This window comes from Alnus glutinosa, chromosome 2 (assembly GCF_958979055.1).
Source record: "Alnus glutinosa chromosome 2, dhAlnGlut1.1, whole genome shotgun sequence".
Taxonomy (NCBI): domain Eukaryota; kingdom Viridiplantae; phylum Streptophyta; class Magnoliopsida; order Fagales; family Betulaceae; genus Alnus; species Alnus glutinosa.
In genome coordinates this window covers 8,150,001-8,160,575 of record NC_084887.1, presented here as the reverse complement: position 1 = coordinate 8,160,575, position 10,575 = coordinate 8,150,001, and the positions used below count along the sequence as shown (strand labels likewise).

The window sequence follows — 10,575 nt, the reverse complement described above, 5'->3', positions numbered from 1 at the left end:
CAACTTCCTGGTATTCTCTCTCTAGCATTTTTATAGGTATACTGTGGTGGGTGATTTTGCTTGGTTCTGATCCGGTTTGAGGGGGAAAAATCGATTTTTTGTTGGTTGGTGTTGGTGATTTTATTGGTTCTGATTGTTGGATGGTGTTGGTTAGGGTGCTTGCAAGAACAAAAAAACCTATGTCTAAAATGAGGAGGACCTGCGCCGAAGCGCAGGACCTTCCTACGCTCAAGGCTCTCTTGGCACAACCCCGTCTTGTGTTTCCCTTTATCTCTTTCTCTCTCTTACTTGGACTCTTTTGCCTCGGATATGACTAACTGTTTTTGTAGATATCATCTAAGATCTCTTTGTTTTCTATTTACAGGGATATGGGTTTGGGGAACCCCTATTGAATTAGATATTGATGGAGTTAGAACTTCTGTCTTTTACCTTGATACATATGGATTTAAAAGTGTTGGGAAGTCTAATGTATATGATGACCGGTAATCTCTGTAAAGACCAAGAAATTAAATAGGGAATTTAACAATTAATAAATTGTATTTATAAATATGAGATTGTATATTAATTGATAAAAGATAGAAATAAACTTAAATGGGGTCCTACTGTAATTAATAGTAGTAGGGGGCTTTAAATAAAAGGAAAATCTCTCCCAGCCATTCACAACTTGCCACATGTCCTTTATCCTTTTCACTTTTCCTTTTCTTTTTCTCATTTTTTTCTTCTCAGTGGACAGCAGCCCACGACCTCTTTTTTCTTCTTTCTTTCTTCTTTTCTCTTCAACTCTTCTTCCTTCTTCTCTGTTCTACCCACCCGAACACACAAAGAGATTGAGAGTGAGAGAGAGACCGAGTAAGAGGGAGAGCTGAGGGAGAGATTCAGGGAGATTGAGAGGGAAAGAGAGTTGAGAGACAGTGAGATGAGACGAGAGAGCGAGATTGAGAAGAGAGGATCCGGTGGTTCGTGAGGGGAGACTCGGAACCCAGGGGGACCCGATCCTCTGTGGACGGTGGCTGGAGCTGATGGTGCCGGTGGAACCAAGACCCGAATTTCGGCAGGTCTGGCAGAAGCGAAACAGAGAGGGAGAGACGGGGGAGATCCAGCCGTTCAGGGATCCTCCGACGAAGCTACGTGGCCGATCCTCCACTATTGATTTCCGGCAGGCCTGTGACCCGCAACCCGCCAGACCCAGGAGAGCCCCGTGCAACCCAGCTGAACCCGATGCAGCTGAAGACCCCTGACCCAGACCCGTGAGACAGTAACCCGAAAGACCTAAAACCCGATTCTCTATGGGTGTTTTCCGGTGAATTTCCGGTGACTGCCAGTGGCGTTTTTCGACTGATTTGTTGAGGAAAATCCCCAAGGTGTATATTCTATAATTTTTGTGGGTTGGTTTGATTATTATGGAATTAGGGTTTGATAATTTAGGGGGTTTTCTATGATTGTGTCGGCAGTGGCTATAGGTATTGAATTGAGTGTTGTGGATTTAAGTTTTGGTCAATATTAATGATAACTGTTGTTCTTGATTTGGAGTAATTTATGATGAAAATAGTGGGAAGTGTAAAGCTTAAAGTTGGTGAATTTTGATCCTCTTGGTTTAAAGGACAAATGTGGTTTGAGTATTGTCTTGTTGTAAAGAGTTGAAGTTAATAAAGTTAGATCATTTTGTGTAAACGGCAAGTATGGTTAAAATAACGAATATGTTGCTGTGGTTAAAGAAAGAATAAATAGGTGGAGTGTAATAAGTGAATAACTAGATATAACGAAAATACAAGAACCAATAAATGAGTAAATCATAAACATAAATAACAATTTAGATATCGTAATGGACATAATTGACATCGGAGTAAAATACATGAGAGTTACAAGCTAATAGCAAGTTGATTTAAGTATAATGCTCGAGGTCTGTGTATATGCCTCAAGCTTTAGTAAATGATATATTGCAAATGTGATTATGATTTAGTTTAACAGGAGTTATTAAATTAGTATGTTGAATAAGGATAAAGTCCTAAGTCTAAACTACCTAAGTCATTAGTGATTAATAAGAATGTTAAAGAACTATAAATTATTCAAATAACCTTAGGTTTGCAAATATAAATTAGAGGACTTATAGAACCTATAGGTGTATTATAAATTTGTTGTGCAACAACCTAGTAACTAATTCTCCTAATCATATCCACATAGTATTTATTTGTACTAATGGATTAGGTTTTAGCTTGTTAATCATTGCATGTGTATATATATATATATATATATATATATATATATATATATATATATATATATATATATAGATACATACATAGACATATACGTGAACATGAGTCCGGTAAATAATGATAAGTTAGTACATAAGCAACAAGCTATAAAACGATTAAAAATAATGACAATATGCTGTAAATAGAATAAGAAAACAAATAAAATAGTAAACACGTTTTAAAGATTAAAGTGAGATATAATATAAACCTAAACCTAAGTGTTAACCTAATAGTAGCTAAAGGTGGCGAATTAGCTTTACACGTGGGTTATGCGACGTGTGAGCAAGCGGGTAGTTTATGTGTCATAGAGTTTAGGTTCAATAGCATAGTCTAATGCTACCAATGTTTGCAGGATCATGTTCGAATTGGAGACTTTAATTGGTTCTCCAATGTAGAGTCCAAGTGACTAGAGTCCAAGGAGTGTTCGAGTTGGAGTCCAATGCTGCCAAGGTGGGTATTCCACTCACTGAGAAAATATATATTTTTATATGTATTGGATTGATAAAAATATATATATATATTGTTTATGAAACCGAACCAACCATATGATGAAATGTATATGCTTTGAGATGATTTATTAGTTTCGATTATGTTTAAACTATATCAATGATGTTTAAAAGATAGTGCAAGAGTGAAAAGTATTGAATAGATTTAAAGTGTTAAGTTCTGCGATTGAGATTTAAATTATGCAAATTGTTTGAGAACATGTCATGTTGAAACTGTGTAGATTTTATAAAGAAACTAAGTTTTGAATGATTTCAAAGTGTTGGATAAAATGTTGGGTTTGTTTAGTTTTAAAAGGACGTGATTTAACAACTGCATGATTTCAGCGTGACCCAGTAGTGAAATATATACTGGTCAAGCACGGAACATAGAGCATGTAGTATAGAGCATACATACCAGCAGTATCAGTATATCAGCAGCATAACAGTATCATCAGCATATCAGTATCAGTAGCATTATTAGCCCTAGTTCATGCATAACATATATAGCATTGTTTTGTGAGAGATGTTTTTATGCTATGAGTAGTTTTACTAGACGTATTGGTATGCATAAGAGTCTTCATGAAAAAGATCTTATGTATATTTCTATCGGATAGTCATGTGTTAAGGTCATACATTGAACTTGAAAGTACATGGATACATGATTGCCCGGGTGCGAGTAATGGCATGTCTATGAGTAGAAAGGTTGACTGTTCTTGTTCTTCAGGAAAGATGTGTTAGCATGATTGAGTTTAACTCTAGTGCTCTCATGATCTACTGACGTTCAAGGCACGAAGCTGAAATACGATTAGAGATGGTGTTGCGAGTGTTTTGTTGACGGATGTTGTCCTAGTATGGAAGAGCAAGATGCCATGTTCCTTACTTAAGACTTATGTGTATACGTGATATCTGTGATGGAGTGATCATGTGCACATATGTCCAAGCGACCGGTGAAAAGTATTATTATAGAGGGGTCTATATGTAGAATCTTCCAAGCGGTAGATTGGAACTTCTACATATGTTCACAGCTATATAGTATGTTTTAAATGTTTTCTAAATAGTCGGTGTTTGCTGCATTAGCTGTTGGTAAATTGTGGCTAATATAGTGCTCGCACGACTAAAAATAAAATAAGGGTTGGTTCTTTGTGAAAACTCAGTTAGTCTTATACCACTGAGGTCTTAGTGTGTTTCATGCTAAGGCGGTGAACTCATTCTTTCACCTATGCGGATGTGGATACCACCACAACTGTGTAGATGATGTTTCTTTGGCTGCAGGTACTTCGGTATAGTTGATGGGTTGGTAGCAGTGTACTTGGGATATTATGACTGAAGCTCGCCGCGACAGTTGTAATTGTCGGACCACGGGTTGTCCACTAATTTATAGGTTTGGTATGGCTTGTGACGTTTGTGTCACTTATTCTTTGTTAAGCCATTATTGTTATGTAATGATTGTGTTAATAAAGACTCAAACAGATAGATGTTAAATGGCTCAATGTTGTAATTAATTTGTGATAGATGTATAAATTGTAATTTCCGCTATTCAGATTTATGTTTTCCGCTGCATAGATAGATATATGTTATACTCTAATTATCAGGTACATGTTATGGGGCATGTGCCATATGTTGGCTGAGTAACACGTAGTCGTGCCACTGCGATGACTCGTTTTATGTTTGTATAAAAAAAAAAAAAAAAGGGTCGTCACAATCTCCATCATATAATTTGGTTTTGATTGCTGGTTGGAATTCTTGTTCATTTTGGGTTTATAATACCTGATTCTGCAGGATTTTTGCTCTGGCAAATGTTTTGAGTTCTGTGCTCATCTATAACCTGCCTGAGATGGTTAGTTGCCTGACATTTACTTTTTCATCATTCTTCTAGTATCTATTGCTTGGGTTCTTGAACTGTTGGGTGGCTTTTTGAACTAGGTTCTTACTATGATAAAATTTAGGCAGAAATGTGGATACTAGTGTTGAGTTTCACATTTTGGCCACAAGGCAACATTGAATGAAAAATTGTTGGATTTAAGTTGATATAAATAGTAGAGCCTCTTAGGTTTTTGTAGGGTTGGTTAACATGTGAAATTTTTGGTTTTATTCTAAGGACTAAATCTAAGATTGAAGATGAGATAAGTTGGATGGTCATTTCCTGGATTTTATATGTGGGTGTAGAGCAAAAATATGGTTCCAAATGCAAATACAATAAGCTATCTTGGACGTGGGCAGCTATGAAAGAATGAAAATAATATGACAAAAAAAAAAAAAAAACTCTTGCTTTACAGGGCACGGAGCCCCATTGTGTAAGGCAATCCTAGAATATGTTTTTCTTAAGGTAGTAATAAAGGAAGCCCCCTAGTATCAAGATTTTTCTTTGGACCCAGTCATATTTTTCCTTTGCTTTCAAGAGTGTGTTGTGAAATAGATCATGGCAAGTTTTTTGACTTGGGGGGATATCCCCAACATGATGCCTCACTTGTTCAAGTTAGAAACTGACATCTTTGTTGGTGTTTTACAGAAGGGAAGTCTATGCAAGAAATGGTGAATGAAGCTCTTCAACTTATCCCCAATGTTGATGGTAAGTTTTCCCCTACTTGCACCCATTATGAATGAGTTATACTACCGTACCCCTATTGCAATTTTATAATGAAGTTTTGATAGTGGAAAACTTTCCATAATTGCAGGGGACAAAAATATTGAGCTGGTAATTTATCTTCGTGATGCTGCTTTGTCAATTATCAGTAAAATATGACAATTCTGGAATTCTAAGTTTATTCTTTTTGTAACTTTGTTAGATTAATCAAATCCGCGATTCATTGACTATTATGGGTGATAATAGCGCGACGATTAGCTTACCACAAGTATGTGTTTCCTTCATTTCTTAATAATCTCTTTCGGTGCTTCCCCCATCTTTTTTCTTCTTATTTCTTTTATTTTATTTTCTAGAGAGATGCTGACAGTGGATTAGACAGACTCTAGCAGAAGAAGAAAACCGAAATCCACCAACAGTAGGGCAAGGGAGAAAGAATCTAGTTAATATTTGTTCGTGAAATTCTGTTCAAGGGTAGAGACTATGTACTCTTAAGGATTTTGTCTCATTTTGACCAGTTCTTAATTAGCGACGTTTGAGGACCATTTCGCTAAATGCGGTTTTTTTTTTTTTGGTAGCGTAGTAATTGTAATGAATAATGATGTAGAAAATCAAGATTTTATTTGACCAAAGGTTCATGTTTTATATGTATATGAAGAGAGCAAGTTGCATGATTATTTTATTTATTTTTTAATTATTTGAGTTATCATTTGACCAAAACAGTAATGCAAAGTTGTGTCCATGATCTTGCCATTTTGAGAGTTTTCAAATAGAATAAAATGCTAGAAATTGTAGAGAGATAATTTATAGAGGTTATTTTCTATTTTCAATGGTTTTTTTTTTTTTTTTTTTTTTTTTTTTTTTTTTTTTGTGTATAGAAGCTTACACTTCTTCATGATGCTCTCTTATGTTACATAATTGCTCTTTGGACCATTATGTGGGATAAGAGGCACATAATGAGAATGATCACAATTACTTAGATTTTTGGGTCTTATAAATGATCACAAAATTGGATCTCTGGTTTAATGTGAAAGTCATACTTTTTGCTGCTTCAGGCCATTATGATTCACAGCAAAGATCTTCATGCTATCATGTCCAGCCATTTCGTGTAACTAAGTCAATTAAGTCCATGGAAAAGATTTCTCCGAGTTTTTCAACAGATTTGCAAATATTCCATAGCGAAAAAAAATACTGAACTTGTCATGAAATAAAAATAAATATGATAGTCTTTATATGACATTAAAACACATAAGTTCACATAAAAAAGGTATAAGAAAGATAAATTGCTCAACACCACGTAGTTCCAAAAATAACAAAGCAATTACCAAATCGTGATGAATAACAAGGCCAGTCATTTTTCCTTCAATATTGTTCACATTCCAAGTTGAAGTATCTCACAATGACTAATTATGAACTTAAAATCAAACCAAAAGATAAATATTACAATGATCCTTTTCATACATTAAACAATTTTAGATAATCATATACTATACAAAAAAGCTTAAGATCGGAAAAGTCCACATTGAGCAACTTCTATTCAATTTGAATAATTACAAATGAAGGTGAACCTATTATATCAATTTGAATAACTAGAAATGAAGATGAACTACTACATCTAGAAGTAGATCAAAATCAGTACTATACAAACTGAAAACACCTAGAGGAAGATCCTTCACAATTCACATGTAAATTAAACTTTAAAGTTGCAAAATGCCCTCAAGCATATTCCATCCCACGCAAGATTATAACTACATTGGCACTGCTTCATCAAAAATCCACAAGGCGGTGATAGGAAGGGGCACTACAACAGCGCAATAGATTTCATCTCAAAGAGATTCCGCACCTGCTGAAAATAACTATAGTAAGAAATCCCTTCAAATGTTTAAAAGAATTGCAACAACTTGGCATAAAATTGAGGTTGATAATAAGAAAAAATCTGAAGCAAAAATCACCAAAAGAGAATACAACACTCCAGAATATCTAGATCACTTCCAAGAAACAGGAAACAAGACCTACTACAAAACAGCATGTCAACACTCAACACAAACTAGCAGCTGAACTACATACAGAAAAACAAACTCAAGAAACAAGCTCAACTACAAACTGCAAGACCAAAAAAAACCGTACAAAATAGTATGCAGAAAACACCATGACAAAGTACAACTATAGTAACTGATGCAGATTCCATCTGTACACAATGGATAGATGTTTAGACTAAGTCTTTGAACTTTCCTCTAGAAAGGATCCTCGACCGGACTTCCCACTTGATTAAGGCCAAAATAGCCTCCTCAGACTTAGGTGTATTCCCATGTTGAAGATCATTACGACATCTCCAAAGGTGATAAGTCACAACCCCAAAACTCAGTTTACCCAAGCAAGCCTTCAAACTTTTACCTTTCAACATAACAGTGCACCAAACCCCCACATAAATGACATGCATATCACAAAATTTCCAAACTTTTTATAGAGGTAAAGAAGAAACAAATACATCATTACGCCATTTTCACCTAAATTTCACAGATTTTCAATACTCTAAAGAATCATTCACAAAACTCACCACAAAAACTAAAAATGGGCATCATCAAAACCCAAATTTTTCATAAACATAGAGCAATGCATAAAGAAAAATAGAGAGCAATTTTTTTTTTCCTAAACCCCATAATTCGACAAACACAGAGGACCTCAAAAAAAAAAAATCTCACCTTTCTCATCCATTTTCGACCAAATGCAAAACAAAATAGAGTATATCATTAAATGGGCCAAAATAATTCGACCAACACAAGTTTTTTCAGTTTAACTAGCAAAAAAATGTACAAAAAAATAACTAACAAGGGTATAGAGATCATGATAACTCAAGCATAAAGTTTTGTCGTTTGCTGTAATTTCTATCTTTCTTTTCTTTTAATGTTTTACCAACAAAAAAAAATAAAAATTGAAAAAGTTTTGCAGTAAAAACTACATGTTGATACCGGTGGAGAGAGCGGCACCGGTGGGTTTCAGGGGATGCCGGGAGAGGGGAATGAGTGGCTGTTTTCAGGGAACATTGGGAGAGAGGAACAGCCGGATCTATTTCAGGGGATGTCGGGAGAGAGGGACGGCCGGATCTATTTCAGGGGATGCTAGGAGAGAGGGATGGACGACCGGGAGAGATGCAGAAAACATTTATTTCTTGATTTTGTGTGCGTGTGCGTAGGTGTCTGTGACAGAAAGAGAGAATACAGACCATCAATTGAAGGACCAGGCACAAGGCTCTGGGCATGGATGGAAGGTACAACCAATGCCAAAACAAGTGCAAAAACAGTCATTACTGAATACTGAACTCTCATAATCTCCATTGTAGTTGAAACCGAAACCCCTGTTTCGATTTCTTTGATTTCTCTACCTCAAATGGGGTTGTTTGGGATTACAAAGAGGAACAAATAGAGAGAGAGAAGGCAAAGCCTCAAGAGAATCTTCAGAAATTCGCAGATCTTACTGCCGGTGAAGAACGAACAGGAAGTTGAGAGATGCGGTGTGACGTCTCACATCGCCTGGGAATGAGGATGTGCTTATATGTATAAATGCACCCTTTATGACACAACGCGTTTTAAAGCCGTGATGGCGATGAACCTATCAGAACTCCGCAGTTAAACGTGCTTCTGCGAGAGTAATCCTAGGATGGGTGACCTTCTGCGAAGTCTGGTTCGGGGGAGCCAAAAACGGACAATATTGTGTCATTGGGGGTGGGTCGTTACAAATGGTATCAGAGCCATTGCCCAGCCTGAGATGGTGGGAGCGTGCACAAGCCAATGAGGGACGCCAGCAGGGACGCTGGGTCCAAAGAGGGGGTGATTGTGACGTCCCACATCGCTTGAGAATGAGGATGTGCTTATATGTATAAATGCATCCTTTATAACACAACGCGTTTTAAAGCCGTGATGGTGATAAACCTATCAGAACTCCGCAGTTAAGCGTGCTTCTGAGAGAGTAATCCTAGGATGGGTGACCTTCTGGAAAGTCTGGTTCGGGGGAGCCAAAAGCGGACATTATTGTGTCATTGGGGGTGGGTCGTTACATGCGGGCCGGTGGAGACGGCACCGGTAAAGAATGATGGACGGATGACCGGAGAAGAGAGAGAGAGAGAGTCGTTGGGAGGGGAAATGAAAAACGGACGGACGACCGGAAATGAAAAAGAAAGAAAGAGGAATGCTAGACTTACACCCTTTTCTTACACCCTGAGCTGTCAATGACATGGCTATGACACATCAGAAAAAATAATAAAAAATAGCTTTACGAAATGGACACATTTTTTGCATTGAAGACCGTGTTTTCTGACGAAGCAGACCGAAGGACGTGACCTTTCTGCTCTCTCAGAAATGCTGCAGACAAATACCGATAGTTTTGAATCTGTGAATCGTCTGCAACAAGAGCGCCAAACTCCATTCTTTTCTGAAAATTTTGCTCACTATTCCATTCTTTTTGAAAAAAAATTTCTCCAGAGAGCTTCAGCCGATTCGGAAGATTTGGGCTCCATTTTCGCATCAAGAGAAGAGGAGCTTCCATTTTGAACCCAAGAAGACACCCGCTTCCTCCATTTTAGCAAACGAGCTCCCAATCGCAAGGTCTCTCTCTTTGTTTGGGCTTGGGCTCCCATTCTGAACCAAGAACGCTCTCATTCTTGATACTTCTGGGTATATAAGGTTTTCTCGTACTTTGGGTTTTGGTTTCAGTATTTATCATTTAAGATCTGCAAGGTGCTTTTGTTTTAGGTTCCTTCCAAGAACCCCTTCTTTTTCAAAATATATATATATATATATATATATATATATATATATATATATATATATATCATTCACTCTCTTGCCCCACACAACAACCACAATCAAATCTGTTTTCAACAATCTCTCTTTCTCTAAAATCCCAATAATCAAAATGTTCTTCATCAATGGTAGGAATTGGCGAAGGGGCGGTTTTTAAGGATTTGCTGCCTGTGATGGCCGACAAACTGGGCGGCGATGGGCTAATAAGGGAGTTGTGTAATGGGTTTCAGTTGCTGATGGACAAGGAAAATGGGGTGATCACTTTGGAGAGCCTGAGGAGGAATTCTGCGCTTCTGGTTCTAAAAGACTTGAAGGAGGGCGAGCTTGTGAGCATTGTCAGGGAAGGTGATTTGGACGGCGATGGGGCGCTAAATCAAATGGAATTTTGTTAAATGGAGAATCCATATGACTGTACTACTGTAACAGTGTCAAGGGTTGGATTGTTTTTGTTAGAT

At 37.1% G+C, this 10,575-nt stretch overlaps 1 long non-coding RNA gene across 1 annotated transcript; it reads left to right on the top strand.

The window, feature by feature from the left end:
• Window positions 1–2,530: 2,530 nt before the first annotated feature.
• On the top strand, window positions 2,531–4,251 carry LOC133861292 (uncharacterized). Its single transcript, XR_009898991.1, has 2 exons — window positions 2,531–2,705; window positions 3,992–4,251. It is a non-coding gene; the product is annotated as an uncharacterized LOC133861292 (long non-coding RNA).
• The last annotated feature ends 6,324 nt before the right edge of the window (window positions 4,252–10,575 follow it).